This window comes from Podarcis muralis, chromosome Z (assembly GCF_964188315.1).
Source record: "Podarcis muralis chromosome Z, rPodMur119.hap1.1, whole genome shotgun sequence".
Taxonomy (NCBI): Eukaryota; Metazoa; Chordata; class Lepidosauria; order Squamata; family Lacertidae; genus Podarcis; species Podarcis muralis.
In genome coordinates, this window is record NC_135673.1 from 27,191,253 (window position 1) to 27,209,328 (window position 18,076).

Here is an 18,076-nt window from a genome sequence, read left to right on the forward strand (position 1 = left end):
CTCATTTTTGACCACCTCCAACTTACCCAGGTTCATGGTTCTTACATTCCAGGTTCCTATGCAATATTTTTCTTTACAGCATTGGACTTTCCTTTCGCTTCCAGGCATATCCGCAACTGAGCGTCCTTTCGGCTTTGGCCCAGCCGCTTCATCAGCTCTGGATCTACTTGTACTTGTCCTCCGCTCTTCCCCAGTAGCATGTTGGACGCCTTCCGACCTGAGGGGCTCATCTTCCAGCGTCATAACTTTTATATGCCTGTTGTCTTTGTCCATGGAGTTTTCTTGGCAAGGATACTGGAGTGGCTTGCCGGTTCCTCCTCTAGGTGGATCACGTTTGGTCAAAACTCTCCACTATGACCTGCTCATCTTGTGTGCCCTGCTCGGCATAGTTCATAGCTTCTCTGAGTTCTTCAAGCCCCTTCGCCACGGCAAGGCAGTGATCCATGAAGGGGATGAGAACTGTAGGTCCCACCTAACTTCTTGTGCCTCCTGCCATGGAAACTGTTTGTAGAAGAGGATATGCTATGCTAGATGAAGCCTCCATTGCATCCATCATTGCTGCACTGTCAATCAAAGCCTGTTTAGTATTCATTTTCTTTTATTTGAGAAGTTTCTTACTCTCTGTCCTCCCTATTGTCTTTAACCTTGTTAACAAATATCTAATGCCTGGGCCCTCCTCCACTTACAACAAAGAATCTAGAGGAGGGGACTGCTTGCGTTTCAGACCTCTTAGTGCGCAGGTTTGAGGCCTTGCCCTTCCAGCCCCCAACTCCTTTCTTCAATGCCATCACTGAGCAACTTCTGGACAGCAGCCCCAAGCAAGAGAAGTCCATCTGTTTACTGTATTTTTTTGCCCTATAAGACTCACCAGACCATAAGAGGCACCTAGTTTTTGGAGGAGGAAAACAAGGAAAAAATATTCTGAATCCCAGAAGCCAGGACAGCAAGCAGGATCGCAGCCCATCGATCCCGCTTGCGGTCCTGGCTTATGGGATAGCCGCGCGCAGCCTCTCCCGGGCAGTGGCATGAATTCTCCCCCTGCCCAGGAGAAGCTGCGCGCAGCTAAGGCTCCCCCAAGAGCCGCACTCCCTTTAAAGAGCACTTGGAGCATGTGTGCAGCTCTTGGGGCCCTCCCACCTGTATTCACTCCATAAGACGCACACACATTACTTTTTAGGAGGGGGAAAGTGTGCCTTATAGAGCGAAAAATACGGTATTTATTTATTCCACGGTGAACCCGCATACACGCAGTCTCACACAAGTGGGATGCATGTAAATGGGGGGGGGGGGCACATCTGTAGATGCTATCATTGTTTTTGCTGTTCACCTTCCAGATTGTTAATTGGTCTTTGTACAAATGATGTAAATAAATAAAATTACAGTATTAATAAGTCATCCAGAACTTTAAAGGTTCAACCCAGCACCTTGAAATGGGCATCCAGCTTACCACTGCGGAAAACTGGGGTGCTGCATTCAGCAGATTTAAAGAGCTCCAGAAAGCAAGCGGAAGATGGAACAACATAACGTGCCCTGTTTTTGTTTCCTAACTAGCATTGCAAAATGATCAGCTACCTGATAGTCAAGCAGCTAGGTTAAAAACAGGCAAAACAAATCATGGCAGATCAATTATTCTGCTTTATTTCAGCTCCTATTATGATGCAGCAAATAATTGTCACTTGTTTTCATTTAATTAACAGTGTAGGGTAAATGACACCAGCAGAGAAATATCAGCCAAAAGGGACCAAACATGTTTTGCTGCAGATTGTCTCATTAACTTGCTTCTGAAAATATGTGTGCATGTTCCACCTGATTGGTATTGGAGAGAGAGCTAGGACTGTGTCTGCGTGGGCACTCTGTAGTCCAGGCATAGGCAAACTCCAGCCCTCCAGATGTTTTGGAACTACAATTCCCATCATCCCTAGCTAACAGGACCAGTGGTCAGGGATGATGGGTACTGTAGTCTCAAAACATCTGGAGGGCTGGAGTTTGCCTATGCCTGGACTACAGAGTGCCCACGCAGACACAGTCCTAGCTCTCTCTCCAATACCAATCAGGTGGAACATGCACACATATTTTCACAGTTTGCTTATGCATGCTGTAGTCCTAGAAGGCAGTAGTACTATCACAGAATCCATATATCCAATTTTCCGTGTTCATGCTACTAAAAGCAGCATGTTTCATATCTATTTCTCCAGGTCAGCAAGGCTGGAGTCTGGAGTTGACCTGAGCGAAGAAGCTCATATTGTTGTGGCAGCATATGAGAGCCACCTCTCCCTGGCTTTCAGTCAGGCATTTATCTGAGCAAGTGTTTCCATGCATTTCCATCTCCTCCTCATATATAACTAGTTGGGCATTTTAGTGCTGGCTTCCTGGCTTCTTTACTCCTGTGGCCATGGGGGAGATGGGGAGTATCTGAGAACTAAGTCAGCATTCCAGGCAGCTAGTGTAGGAACCTCCAGTCTTGAGGCACAGTATACCGTGGGGAGGGATGAATACCAGTTTCTGGAAACCATAGGAGGGGAGAGTGCTGCTTTTGTTCAGGGCTTGTTGGAGTGTTGCCACTATGAGAATGCTGGACTAGATGGGCTACAGGATAAGGAGGGCGGGGGGTTGGAGTTAAATGAACTGGGAGCAGGAGGAGGTGAAATCGGGGCCTCAAGAAATGTCTTGAGCTGAAGGAGGGGGCTAGTGATCAGTTGCATTCAATGTGAGACATTAGTCTATATACTGTATTAGGTTGGGAGACGAGAGAGGAGAGAGAACTGGGGAGAGGGAATGGGGTGGTAAAACTTACATTCTTTTACTTTGTGTATGTGTGGGATTTTTGTGTCAGCAGCACTTGGATAGGTTCTCTTTCTATGTATTTATTATTTTCTCTTGGCGGTGAGAGAGGTGAAGGGGGCAGGGCATGGTTTGTTGTCTTTAGATGACTGCAGTGAGAATTATTTGTGTGTGTGAGTGCACAGTTAAACTATGGAAGCGGCGATGACCACCATCTTGGATCTTCGCGGTCGGAGCTGAAATGCTTTTGAATTCCAGCTGCTGGAAACTGCTGGGGAGGGGGGACTGCAGTCCCTCTCAGGTCCTGCTCATGGGCTTCTCACAGGCATTTGGTTACCACTGTGAGACCCACTTGAAAACATTCCCTTCCTGCATTTCTTTCATTAGGCCACAAGCAAAAAGAACCCTTAAAACCAGACTGCTTTTTTTTGTTGTTGAAAATTTCCTCTGCAAAACGAGAGCACTAAACCAGCTTTAACTTTGTTTTTAAGCTTCAGAATACTTTCCCTCTTGCACATTAGTGAAATATATGTCCTATCTCCTCACAATTGGCCTACATAGCAATGGAATCATTTTTCACAGGGCTCCACGGAGGAACTGAAGACAGTCACTATTTAACAGGCCCAATGAATAGGCCAAGTAAATGGTATATATCACTCAGCCTATGAGTGGGCCTCTTTGGGTTGTAAATACACTTTAAATGGTGAGGTAGTACCTTCCTTGAATTCCTAACTAGATGTCAGAATGAACTTCATAAAGGAACAAAAGCTGAAAAGGCCAAGGAATTAGTGCATGAATCATTTTATAAAGTCAACATTCTTGGAGCAATTTCAGAAGCTTTGATAAAACAAATTGTACCTTTCTCTACAGAAAAAAGGAGTCTCTCGGAAATCAGACATGGCGATTAATACTTTAGTCAGTTCAGTTTACTGTAATACCACATTATTATGTACTGTAAAATAATATGTTTAGTAGTTTATTCCCCCCAAACTGTTCTTTTGTCAGTAATGGTTTATGTATGTACAAGCTTGTAACAGAATAATAAAAAACACATTAAAAATAATAATAATAATACTTTAATCAGTCACCCATGGAAAGGAGTATAGTCTTTCAGGTATTTCAACAATACTCCTTTATCTGTATATATTCATATCTATAGTAACCAACAAGCCGAGCCCTCATTTTCTTTGTTGCCCTCCCCTATTAGGCCCCCATTCTCCTGTATGGCTAAGAGGACTGAGGTAAATGAGTGGGGTGATAAGAGCAGTTGCTGACTCATTCTAAGCGGCTTCCATTGATCTTTGGAAAGCACAGAGGTGGGCATTCTGTTCCGTGTGGGTTACAGCTACAGATAATAATGCAGATGATAATTCAAGCCTCAAGGGCTTCCACTAGGAGTTCAGTTTCAAGAAAAAGATTTGAAGTGCAAGGCAAGAAATAATTGCAGTTCAGAGCAGCAACCTAATCTCCATGTTGCTGAGGAACACAAGTACTTATTTATACAGCACATGGTTAAGAACATAGAATTCATGCCTACAAAGTAGCTGCCATGTGGGATGACGTTGACAGGGGACTGGACACATTCATGGAGGATAAGACTATCAGTGACTATTAGGCACTATGCATGTTCTACCTCCACTTTCAAAGGTGCTCCTGAATACCAGTTGCTGAGAATTACAACTGGGGAGAGCACAGTTGCTTCTCACTAGCCACTGTGAAATCAGGATATTGGCCTAGATGTGTCTTCGGGCTGATCCAGCAGGGCTCTTCTTATGTTCCAGTGTTGCGACCATTGGAAATACAATGGTACCTTGGTTTACGAACTTAATCCGTTCCGGAAGTCCGTTCTTAAACCAAAGCGTTCTTAAACCAAGGCATGCTTTCCCATAGCAGTGGGGGACTCAATTTACAAATGGAACACACACAACAAGAAGCGGAACATGTTGTTCTTCCAAGGCAAAGTTCACAAACTAAAACACCTACTTCTGGGTTTGCAGAATTCTTAATCCAAGTTGTTCATAAACTAAGCTGTTCTTAAACCAAGGTGCCACTGTATTGAATTAACCAAGGCTCTAAATATCAAGGTCCCTCATTATATTCTTATTGACACACTCCTTAAATGTGGGGTAAACAATGCTACTGTTAGGTGCCTTTGCAGTGGTTGATGGACTTCCATAACCTAAGAGTGCTAAAAAATGACTCTTGGTCAACCTGGAGAATAGTGAAAATTGGGATACCGCAGTGTTCTGATCTGACCATTATTGTTTAACATGCTTGTAAGTGATTTGGATAAAAGAGCTGCTGGATTTGAATGTGAAACAGAATCCATAAGCAAGTTGTTTGTAACTTTGTTATACAATAGATTTCACAATCTGCTTCACAATGAGTTTCCCCTAGCACAACTGTTGTGTTGAATTCCTCTGTTGCAAAGCTTCAAAACTCACTCGTCCACTAATGCAAGAGATAATTGGGTACAGCTTGTAATAAATAATTGCCTCCCCAGCTCTATGGTGATGATTTAGATTGCAGAAATTAGGTTGGTGATTGAGGGTTAGACAGCTCTCCCACCTCAGTGGTCTGTGATGCTCTGAGCCCTGCCCCTATTCACCTTTAAAGGGAAGTGGTTTTTTGTTTTTTTTTTAAAAAAGGAAGATCTGATTGCTGATCTCCAATGCTGCATATTGTTTAGCTTGAAGCCACTTCCTCTGAACAGAAATTCCATCTCAAGGTCCTTAAGAAATTCAAGTTCTCCTTGAGATTCTGAGCAGGCTTCATTTGCCATTCTTCATTGGAGATTCATGTCACTTGATAGGTCAATTAAGCACATCATGCCAACTGGAGAGTGTAATGTTTTCAAACAGATAATATAAGCCTGGCACAAGCAGCCAAGAAGCTCTTCCTTTTATACCTTCCAGGAGCAGAATGTTGTGCCATTTAGGAAGTGTGTAATATATGGATCTGTTTAAATTTCAAATGGTGCAAGTTTTAAGTAACACCAAGACATTTAGCAAACTAATGGATATCTCCTAACCATTACACAGCCCTGTTGAAAGATATCAAGTTGCCTAGTCTCTCTCTCTCTCTCTCTCTCTCTCTGTGTGTGTGTGTGTGTGTATGTTAACCTTTGAAATGTTCATAGGCTAGGACAGGTTAAAAAGCAAAGAAGAGTAAAACATTAAAATTCCACTGCAATCCAATCAAACAGTAAAAAGACATGGAATGTTAACTGTCTTCAAATTCTCTGTTGGTTATCATGTGCCTACACACACACACACAAAGAATAATATATATATATATATTTAAAGTACCTATAGATCAGCACCTCAGTGCAGCTTGCAACATCAAAGAGTAGACTGAAACAACCCTGTGCAGACATTACCCAAATAACACAGCATCAGGAAACCAAGGCATCCTCTAGTCAGTCATCACTTGTTCTCCTATCACTTCCCTATTTCTAAGAGGCTGACCAAACACATGTTCCCCATGAACAGCAAAGTGCAGACTCTGTGTTGCACTCCAGGGGCCCTTCCTCTGGCTACCCTGCCCTTTTGTGGTAGTAGCCAATGTGGTATAGTGGAACCGGGTTCGCGTCTCCGCTCTTCCACATGCAGCTGCTGGGTGACCTTGGGCTAGTCTTTGAAGTCTCTTAGCCTCACTCACCTCACCTCACCTGTTGTGAAGGAGGAAGGGAAAGGAGAATGCTAGCCGCTTTGAGACTCCATAGGGTAGTGATAAAGCGGGATATCAAATCCAAACTACTACTACTACTACTACTACTACTACTACTACTACTCTTCTTCTTCTTCTTCTTCTTCTTCTTCTTCTTCTTCTTCTTCTTCTTCTTCTTCTTCTTCTTTTGTACCTGAGGGAAGATGAGACTGGCTGGTCAGCAGTAGATACAGTACAGTCGGGTTGAAGTAGCTTCAGGTTAAGCATTTTCGGGTTGCGCTCCGCGGCGACCTGGAAGTAACAGAGTGTGTTACTTCTGGGTTTTGCCGCTCACGCATGCACAGACAGTCAAAATGACGTCACGCACATGTGCGGAAGTGGCGAATCATGACCCGCACACACGCAGATGTGGGTTGCGTTCGCTTCAGGATGCGAACGGGGCTCCGGAACGGATCCTGTTCACATCCAGAGGTACCACTGTAGATGGAAGTCCAGTTGAGGCATTTATTAGGTTGCAATCCTAACTCCACATCCCTGAGAATAAGCCCTATTAAATTAATTGGGACTAACCTCTGAGTAGGCATGGCTAGGATTGTACTCCCGTAGTGCTATAATTTTGTGTGCTGCTTTACAAGGTTTTCTTCCTATGTTCCCTTTCTTCCTTATTCCATCTTTCAGAAAACCATGCAACTCAACTTACGTAGGTAGTCAACCAAGCTAGAATGACAGAGAAGCAATGTGAGATGTTTTTAATCAGTGTGAAAATTGAGATGCTCTAAACAGCCGAGCCACACGGTTTTCATTTTGGTCCCAGAGGCAAAGATGTGGAGGGGGGTGGCAATTCTATCTTGGATTCATGTAAGTGCAAATGATATGTTAATAAATGTTTTTGCATGATTATCACACTTCTTGTTATTGCAGATCTTTGCTCGAAGAAGACCTGCCTATAACACGCATTCCCGTCAGCAAATGCAATCTTTCAAATTATGTGAATTAGCTCTCAGCTCAAGAGAAGGGAAATATATAAACCACTTCACTGGTTTCTTCAGCACCATGCTGAAAATGCCTGAACAGAAAAATGAAACTCTTTTTTCTCTGGAGTTGTCAGATAATTTTTAAGCTGTGCCCTAATCGCCTGTGGAAATTATACATCATATTTGTTGGCGGGCCGGCAGGGGTGGGGGGAGGGCAGTGTTTGTTTAATTTATCCACTGGGGGCACCCCACCCACACCTTTTTCTTCTTATGGTCCTTCACACATGGAATTAATGCATGTTCTACAGTTGCTGGTTTTCTGTATGTCTTTAGGCATAATGGTCTCTGCTAGTTCAAAAACCAGACTGTACAAATGGAGCACTCTAGTCTGTACAGATCATCTAATGTGTATGTCACCTGTCTGTTCCTGGCTTTTAGAATTGGTTACACTTAACTGTTTTTTTCAGAATCCAGTTCCAATCTTCAAATTGTATTATTTGGCTCAGAATCAGTTTGCATGAACTTATTGTCTATGGCAGGGGGATGGGAATTGGATCGGGCTTGGGGCTGGGCCATTACTCCCACCCCATGGGCCAACTTTGACAAGTGGCTGGGGTTGGCCACCTGTCAATCAACTGGCATCATTGTGACCTTGAGTGACTACTTGAATTGTTTCAATACAAATTGCTTTAAAACAGAAAGTGAGGATAAACATTCCTTTACTTGCCTCACCCCTGACATGACATATAACATCAGGAATGGGACAAATGGGCATGGTTTGGGGAAATTTGCTCCATGGCCAAACTAGGCCACTGCTGGCCTAATCAGGCCTGTGGGGCAGAGATTCCCCACTCCCCATTCCCCACTGTGGGCAATATACAGCACAAGTCATGCGTCAATTCAGTTCAACTTATATATCAGAGTTCATGCTTGAATATAACTAGATATGAGTTTCACTGACTTCTGATATCAGAACCAAATTCCTATGTGATTCATATTAGTACTTCATATGCCTACCACTACATTGGCAAAAAAAAAAAAAAAATAAGAAAAAGAAAAAATAATTGAAAATGTTATAGTGTTTTGATTAAAACGAATGTTCTTTGAGGTTTATATTCAATGAGTCTCACATTTGAAAATTGCAGTTGGTCTTAATCTGCTTTCTGGAGAATGATGCAAATATTAAAAAGTAATGAACTAACAAGATTGTTTGTTAATGCTACATAAAAGTGCTAATTATGCACAACTTCCTGCCTGGAGCTAAACCCAAGAGACATTTTCTAAGAAACTGTTAAATAAGCTCGTTCACTGGAGATGTGAACAGATCAGAATTGCTCAGTGGATTTACATTCTAGGACTTGTCCATCATATCTCCTTCTTTGGCTGGTGGTGGGCACACACAGCACATGCTAAGTTTATTTTATTCTCGTCAGTAATTAGATCAATAGTGATTAGTAAACGTCCCAGGGTATTGAGGGGTAGGGAATGAGACGCCTGATAAGCACTAATAGATTTTTTTTTTATAGTGACACCCCGCCCTCCAAGTCAGAGCAGCATTAATCATATCTCAGCTTATTAAGCCAAGATATAATCAGCTGAATGTGGCCGTGGTATTGCTTTCTGTATTAACACTTCTTTCTAATGCAAATCAAGGAAGAAAGAGTTTGCTGGTATGGCTGGCTTTACAGTAGTGTGTGTGTGTGTGTGCGCGCGCGCGCACGTATGCGCACGCAAACGTGTGTAAAAATGTGTAATCTGTCCTTCACCCAAAGTTCTTACAATGGAAACTATATATGCATTAAAAGCTGCTGATTATGCAGTATAAAAACAAAACAAACAGTAATATAAATGTTGTGGGAAAATCTCCCACAGGCGGTCATGCACAATGGTGAATGCCTGTAATCCAGCTACTTCTGGAGCCTGAGGCTAGCAGATCACTTGAGCTCAGGTGTTTGGGCATGCTCTGGGCCATGCCAATCAGGTGTCCTTACTAAGTTTGGCAACGTAAACATCCATAAAACCAGAATAAAATTAAGAAATAAGGTAGCAACCAGGTGAACTGAGAGCCCAGTACACCTCACCCTTCCCCAAAGGCCTGGACAATGAGGCTTGTCTTCACCCGCTGTCAAAAAGAGTTTGGTATTGATACGTGAGTATTATGCTTTACTTCCCTGTAAGAGAGATCCAGCAACTTTCAGCAGCCTAAGTTAGCGAATTATAACATGCAAAGAACAAAGGCTGTAGTCTAACCTCTCTATATTTACTATATTTAGTCTATATTTACTAACGTTCTGGGTTCAAGGATTATATTTTTATGGGTGAAGATTTAATATGAAAATCCTGCATACAGCTGGAAGTGTCATCATCCAGACACAGGTTTGCTGTAGCTTGTGAATACTGGGCTGTGAAAGTTGTATTCAGTGTTAGTCCATTGAAACTAATGGACCTAAGTTAGCCATACCCAGTTCAATGGGTCAATTCTGAATAGTGCTAACATTTGGATACAGTCCTGGAATTTGGACCGCCATCTGAAGAAGTAGGAGGGTTCAGTTGGCATTTGGAAGATGGAAGGCTATTAAAGGGTACTTAGTTTTCATTACTGAGAGGATTGCTTTTAACTAATGTAGATTTGTCCATGCAGCTTTTGTCCTTCAAAATAAACAGTGTACAAATGCAATTTCACACATTATTGAAAAATAGGCTCCTTCCTTAAAGCAAAGTGCATTTAGACCAATTAAATTCACATATGATTCCTTTATTGCTGTTGAGTTCCATTAACATTTATTTGTATGCATGGATATATTCCTGATGGAGGTCATTGTTAAACTCCATGACATTCAAATATAGGGGGCCCCCTCAAATTCTTTTAACACAAATTGTTTTTAAACAAATGTGTGTTTAAGTATTGCTTTAAAACCATTTTTATGTGGCCTTTAGAAAAATATTTCAGAAGCACTCATGTTTATTTTTTTCACCCCTACATAATTGTCCTGTGATTCAGAAACCAACACTTTTGCATAGTGTTGACTAGTTATTATGAATGGACAATCTGCTCCCCACGTGGAAAGAATGTTTTTGGCTTTGTAATGGCACAATGCAACCACTGAGTTTGGTAGGGTTTATTGTTGTTGCTTAGTTGTTTAGTTGTTTAGTCGTGTCCGACTCTTCGTGACCCCATGGACCAGAGCACACCAGGCACTCCTATCTTCCACTACCTCCCGCAATTTGGTCAGACTCATGTTTGTGGCTTCAAGAACACTGTCCAACCTTCTCGTCCTCTGTCGTCCCCTTCTCCTTGTGCCTTCCATCTTTCTCAGCATCAGGGTCTTTTCCAGGGAGTCTTCTCTTCTCATGAGGTGGCCAAAGTATTGGAGCCTCAGCTTCACGATCTGTCCTTCCAGTGAGCACTCAGGGCTGATTTCCTTAAGAATGGATATGTTTGACCTTCTTGCAGTCCATGGGACTCTCAAGAGTCTCCTCCAGCACCATAGTTCAAAAGCATCAATTCTTCGGCGATCAGCCTTCTTTGTGGTCCAGCTCTCACTTCCATACATCACTACTGGAAAAACCATGGCTTTAACTACACGGACCTTTGTTGGTAAGGTGATGTCTCTGCTTTTAATGATCCTGTCTAGGTTTGCCATCGCCTTTCTCCCAAGGAGCAGGCGTCTTTTAATTTCGTGGCTGCTGTCACCATCTGCAGTGATCATGGAGCCCAAGAAAGTAAAATCTCTCACTGCCTCCATTTCTTCCCCTTCTATTTGCCAGGAGGTGATGGGACCAGTGGCCATGATCTTAGTTTTTTGATGTTGCGCTTCAGACCATATTTTGCGCTCTCCTCTTTCACCCTCATTAAAAGGTTCTTTAATTCCTCCTCACTTTCTGCCATCAAGGTTGTGTCATCTGCATATCTGAGGTTGTTGATATTTCTTCCGGCGATCTTAATTCCGGCTTGGGATTCATCCAGCCAGCCTTTCGCATGATGAATTCTGCATATAAGTTAAATAAGCAGGGGGACAGTATACAGCCTTGCCGTACTCCTTTCCCAATTTTGAACCAATCAGTTGTTCCATATCCAGTTCTAACTGTAGCTTCTTGTCCCACATAGAGATTTCTCAGGAGACAGATGAGGTGATCAGGCACTCCCATTTCTTTATGAACTTGCCATAGTTTGCTGTGGTCGACACAATCAAAGGCTTTTGCATAGTCAATGAAGCAGAAGTAGATGTCTTTCTGGAACTCTCTAGCTTTCTCCATAATCCAGCGCATGTTTGCAATTTGGTCTCTGGTTCCTCTGCCTCTTCTAAATCCAGCTTGCACTTCTGGGAGTTCTCGGTCCACATACTGCTTGAGCCTTCCTTGTAGAATTTTAAGCATAATCTTGCTAGCGTGTGAAATGAGTGCAATTGTGCGGTATTTGGAGCATTCTTTGGCACTTCCCTTCTTTGGGATTGGGATGTAGACTGATCTTCTCCAATCCAATTGGCCACTGCTGAGTTTTCCAAATTTGCTGGCATATTGAGTGTAGCACCTTAACAGCATCATCTTTTAAAATTTTAAATAGTTCAGCTGGAATATCATCACTTCCACTGGCCTTGTTATTAGCAATGCTTTCTAAGGCCCATTTGACTTCACTCTCCAGGATGTCTGGCTCAAGGTCAGCAACCACACTACCTTGGGTATACGAGACTGTTGGTTTCTGCTCTATTCACTGTGCAGCGAAGTGCTTGTCATGGGACAATGTTTTGCATTCCACAGTCAGAGTACTGTTGGGTTTCCCACGGGAACGGGAGACTGGATGTGACGTACACTGGTTTCCTGTTTGTTTGTTTTTTCTCTCGGTGTTCTGAGGAGAAGGAGGTTGCTTCTCTGCTCTCGCAGAGGCAAGATGCATGTTTGTAATCTCTCAGCATTGAAGTGTAAATAAAGAAAAATTAAGCATGTGGCACGTACTCCTCATCCTTCCGTTGTGTTCAGGACTCTGCAAATACAACAGAGACATCCATTTCTTTCTGGTATAGTTCCTCTGTGTATTCTTGCCACCTCTTCTTGATGTCTTCTGCTTCTGTTAGGTCCTTTCCACTTTTGTCTTTTATTATGGTAATCTTTGTACGGAATGTTCCTTTCATATCTCCAATTTTCTTGAACAGGTCTCTGGTTCTTCCCATTCTGTTGTTTTCCTCTATTTCTTTGCATTGCTCGTTTAAGAAAGCCGTCTTGTCTCTCCTTGCTATTTTTTGGAAATCTGCATTCAATTTCCTGTATCTTTCACTATCTCCCTCGCATTTTGCTTGCCTTCTCTCCCCCGCTATTTGTAAGGCCTCGTTGGACATATTGGGTTGGAACGAGGGTTTATTATTGCTATTTAAATGGATTTCCCATCAGCCTGCTTCTGAATTGTTAGTGACACCACAGCTTTAAAGAATTTCTGTTCTGTGAATGGATGAAATTATTTCCTCTATTCTGCCCCTTTTGGTTTTCTGTGTCCTGCATTTTTAAACATAGGTTTAGCCTCTATTTGCCCCGTTTTCAGTCTTCGTAACACTCAGTCATAAGTTTCTTTCTAGCAAGTTGCAAGTTATTTGATTCTGTTCCATTCTGCTGGATACTGCTTTCACTCTTGAGTGGGATGAATTTACGACATTTGCCACCCCTTCAAGGAAGATTTGAGTGGTTTGTCCCAGGGGAGGAACCAGCGACAGGCACACCTGTTGTCTGGCGCAATCAGGAAGAAGCAGTGACCAGGCTTTTAAAGCTAGCTATGACCCACACACTTTCTTCCTCCTCGTTGCAGCGCTCATGGCCCCTTGCTTTATAGTGTGGGATTTGTTCTTCAGCCGTTTTAGGTGTCTGGGTAGGAAATTGGGTGGGAATCCCTGATTGACCTTTGAGACTCTTCATTTTGCTTACTTCACACTGTGGGCTGTTACTTTTGTGTGACTGGATAGGCATATTTTAAATTTGGTTCAATTAGCATTTAGTCTGCGCAGGTGAAATAAACATATAAATGGTTCATTAAACCAAATAAAGGCATTATTGGGTTAAAGGCACTCTTTTGTCACCCTCCATTGCCTTTGGGGGTCCTTGGGGAAGCCCTTTAGGCTTGGTAGGCACACCGGGGCGAATGCTGGCCAGTGGGACCACTGTTTGCTTGTCAGATTCCCATATCCAAGGTCCATGTAGCAAGGAGAAAGAACTTGTCTGCATGGCCACAGAATGCAGCTGTTAGAATGTCCAGGAGATGAGAGGGATCAGATTCCTCTACGTATTGGAGAATTCTCCTGCCAGTACTGCTTTGATTTGGCTAACCTGATTAATTGAATTTGCAGGTATCTAATTTGTTATGTTTCAATAAATATTCCTTGTTTTCACCATACCTATTGTGTCCTGAATCCTCAAGAGCAGTGGTAAATAATATGCACTTGTCCATGTATTCAGCACTGAAATGCACATATTTTTATACACACTTCCATAAAGAACATATTTTGGGGCATGCTTTTTGCACACAAAGAATGCTTTGCAAAATCAGGAGAACTGCATAACTTCTTCCCTCGGAGTCACTGAATATATTGTCTTTTGAGTCTTCTTCCAGTGGGGGTGTGCAAATCCCATTCTTCATTATTTTCCAATGAGGCGTCGCTCTAAGTTCATGCTCTACGTGAAATGACAGTTTGTGAAATTAAGGGCATGGCATTCTCTATGGTGGCACCGCAAGGTTTTTTCTCCTTAAAATCAGCTTCCTAAAGGGTCTGGGCAGGCCACTACAGCATGACTCCTTGGTGTTTCAGGATCGTACCTAGTTTCCAATGGATAATGTGCCCAGTTTGGAAATCAGTTGGCCTCTTCTTATATAGTATGTTATGCTTGCTTTTTTGATAATTCTTAAGTGGCCTTCCTGCTTATTTCACTGCCCACATGTTCACTGAAATTCTTCTGTATTAATGCAGAGAAAAATATTTTTAAAGGGTTATCTTTACTGATGGCACATAGCTTTACTGGATTTTTTGTTTTGTTTTAGCTAATAGGCAGTTGTTTCATCTTATAAATCAATAGATTTTATTGCATGCAAAATTTAAGCAAAAGCACGAATTCCAGCCACGAAAGGACTGTTGTTGATTTCATTTATGAATCACTTCCCACGAGGTATCCCAAAGTAATTTACGATGGAATATTTTGATAGCACAAGGGAAAGAGTCAGTAATGTGTAAGGATGTTTTCATTCTGGGGCTTCGGTGTAAATGTTGTACATTAAAGGGACAAGCTTTACAGAAAGACTAGTGTGTAAATATATGCCTGGTTCTTATAAACACTTTATGACTAGTATTGCTTGCTGTACTGATTGGGTGACCCTTTCCTAATAGATGATGCTCTACTGCTTCTGCTTCTTTTTTTAATTTAAAGGATAATCAACATTCAGGCTGTGACATTATGCATTGTCTTCAGCACATTTATGGGATGATACAATAGTGATTAGCTATTGAGTGGCAATAAGGATTTAGAATATATGGCTTTTGGTTTTGTAGGAAGGTGATAATGCATGCTGTGTAAAGGACAATAAACAACGTTTATTGGCTTGCTTGATGAAGACTGCATAACATGGAACTGATTGGATGCTTTTTTGCTTTACTTTAGGATACTACAGAAAGTGTGCCTGGGAGAAATGAAAGCAGTGGCACAAAAAACAGCACCGAGGTGGGGGTGGGGGTGGGGGTGGTGGCAGTTTATGCTGGCCGTCATGGATGGGGAAGCCCACAGCCTCATTCACTGCAGTTGGAGACCTTGCTGGTGTCCATAGGGAGGGTTTCCAGCAATCCAGACTGCTTTATCCCTGGCACATTGCTCCATGGAGAGAGACAAAGGAGGGAAACATGGACCAAGAGGCAACTTAAAACTGACAGAACTGATACGACTTCCATCCTTGCTGGGTAGCTTCAGAGGAAGGATACCAGTGCACCTCATCACGACAGGTGGCAGCTGGGAATGTGAGAGCAGTAAGTGGGATGGCAGTGGTTATTTCCGTGGTGTGCAATCGGTAGTGAGCCTATGCCTCTGCAGATGCTAGGATCAGGGCTGCTCCAGTCAGGTCATAGAGGTTACATGTAATGAAATGTGCTCCTAGGGCAGGATGGAGGCTGGTGGGATTTGGTGTGGCCATCAGCTTGCTTTTTCAATTTTGGTGTTGGCCTTAACATACTCCAACCGCAACATCTTCTCCAGGTCAAAACAGATCCCATTCAATGCAGTCTTTGCAGCTTAAGCACCAGACCAGCTGTTGAAGGTACCAAAGTTTCCGGCTTTGGTGTTAGCTTGATCAGTGATCCTTCATAACCCTTTAATGGCCGGAAGAGCAGGTAAAGTAACCGAAAGTGTCCAAACCTCTTCCTCTTCCAAGGCATGCTAGTCCTAGGTGGCTGCCTTGCCTTTTCCCTTTCTTTTCTACCTCCTCCTCCTCCCTCATTCTTTAATCTTCCCTCAGAGGCAGCAGAGAGGATGAGTGTATACCTTAAGGCAAAGCTTAAGCAGGATGTGGGGCAGGTGTCAGGTGTGAGCTGAGGAGAAGAAAGTGACTGAGGGATGGCTAAGGGCCAGGAAGGGGTCCCGTTGTGCACTGGTGCTGTTTCTTTCCTTTCTTTCCTTTGCAAGATCTTGGGTTTATTGAACACCTCTCAGAAATAGGCCTCCCAAACATGCGAGGGTATATTTTGTTCACATAGCATATAACCATTAGAGCTCAGTTAGTTAATAAGTTTCCAAAATCCAACTCAGTGGACTCTGCATGGTCAGTGCTCCCTCTGCCTGCCCTGCCCTGCACTAATTCCCAGCAGACTCCCATGGCTGTGCTTCTCCTCCTGCTTTGATGAGTCCTCACCTCATTGGAGAGACCCTATTTTGGTGACAGAACCTGTGATGAATCCATCACTTTTTGAAGGGGCCTCTGTGTAGGAGAATGCAGTGCTTTTATTCTGGGGGTATTCAAGGGTATGCAGTCCTGCCACCTTTTTTCCAATTTGTTAAATGTGTGCACTTACTGTAACAACTTATTGGTGAGTATACCAGCACCCTTTTTTCTAAAAAAAAACACACACAAAAAACACACATACACTAGAAGAGTAATTCAGCAATAGAGAAGGGATGGCTTCCTTATTTTGTAAATAATTAAATAAAGTTTATCTTATGCATATGGACAACCTGGATTTGCCAAGTTATCAATCTAATAATAATGCAAACACATAGACCTGTTATTTTTTGTTTCCAGCTGGGTTGCTGGTGTGGTGTAGTGGTTAAGAGCGGTAGACTCGTAATCTGGGGAACCGGGTTCGCTTCCCCGCTCCTCCAGATGCAGCTGCTGGGTGACCTTGGGCTAGTCACACTTCTTTGAAGTCTCTCAGCCCCACTCAGCTCACAGAGTGTTTGTTGTGGGGGAGGAAGGGAAAGGAGAATGTTAGCCGCTTTAAGACTCCTTCGGGTAGTGATAAAGCGGGATATCAAATCCAAACTCTTCTTCTCTTCTTCTTCTTCTCTAGCTGTGTGTGTACAGTGCAATATCCAGGCTCTTCTTATCCTAAATATGGTTTAGGCTGAAGTGTGGGTGCACGCGAAAGCTTATACCAGGACAAACTTAGTTGGTATATAAGGTGCTACTGGATAAATTTTTTTATTATTATTTTGACTGCATCAGACCAACACGGCTACCTACCTGAATCTATGGTTTATGCAGTTACTGGGGCAAAAAACATTCAGTTTTACTTTTTTTTTGGCATGAATTTGAAACTGTTTAATTTGGGTGTGTGAGTGTTCAAAACTTGCTTTAGTTGTAGCATTTTTTGTAACTGTAGCCCTGGGTCTTAGCCTAACTATTGATCACTGAAGTTTTTCATCTTGCTTCTGTGAAGACTTTGCTTCTACACAACACTGTCCTAGCCTTACCATCTCTTCCCTCCCACTTTCTTTTTTTGTCCAGTCTTCCCTTTCCATTTTCTGCTTTGACTAGAATTTGAAGGGGACGGAGTTTCTTCTCAAAACTACAATGCAGTAGGTTTCTTGTCCATTTTGCTCTTATACTAGGGTTGACATATTTGGAAGAGCAAAAAAGAGGGTGTGTCTCTGTGTGTGTGGCTGACTCAGCTGGGGATTGGGAGTCTCCTGAGTATGTGCGTGCTCAAACAAAACAAACAAACAAAAAAATAGACATTTCATGTAAATTGTAAAAATCCACCTAGATGGACATGTTGGCCATTGAAAAGTGGACATGCCCGGGAACCACAGACATGCCAATTCCTGCCTTATACAGTTAAAAGTCAAGGTTGTTTTTGTGTTGGTTTTCAGTCAGACTTCTATATATAGAACAGCTACAAAATATTTATGCTCCCCACCCCGGTTGCATCTCTCTGATTGGAGAGAATCCAGTTTTGGCAAATAATCAGACATCCTTATGGGAATTCTGAACAAAGATGTGCCAGTATTTTTGTACCATGTGTAATAAGGAAGTATTTATGCATTGTAAAACAGCAATTGGTAGACACTTTTTGCATGGCACTGTTAGAGTAAAATGTGCAGTTTGCTCTCCACAAGGTGTGGTTTGCTTCTTAGGATTAAAGCCTTAATAAACAATTATTTTACTGTCTGGAAAACTTCAACTATTTGGCTAGATT

General features: G+C 42.6%; 1 pseudogene; it reads right to left on the reverse strand.

Moving 5' to 3' along the window:
* Positions 1-15,094: 15,094 nt before the first annotated feature.
* LOC144326232 (RNA-binding protein with multiple splicing 2 pseudogene) lies at positions 15,095-15,833 on the reverse strand (annotated as a pseudogene).
* Between the last annotated feature and the right edge of the window lie 2,243 nt (positions 15,834-18,076).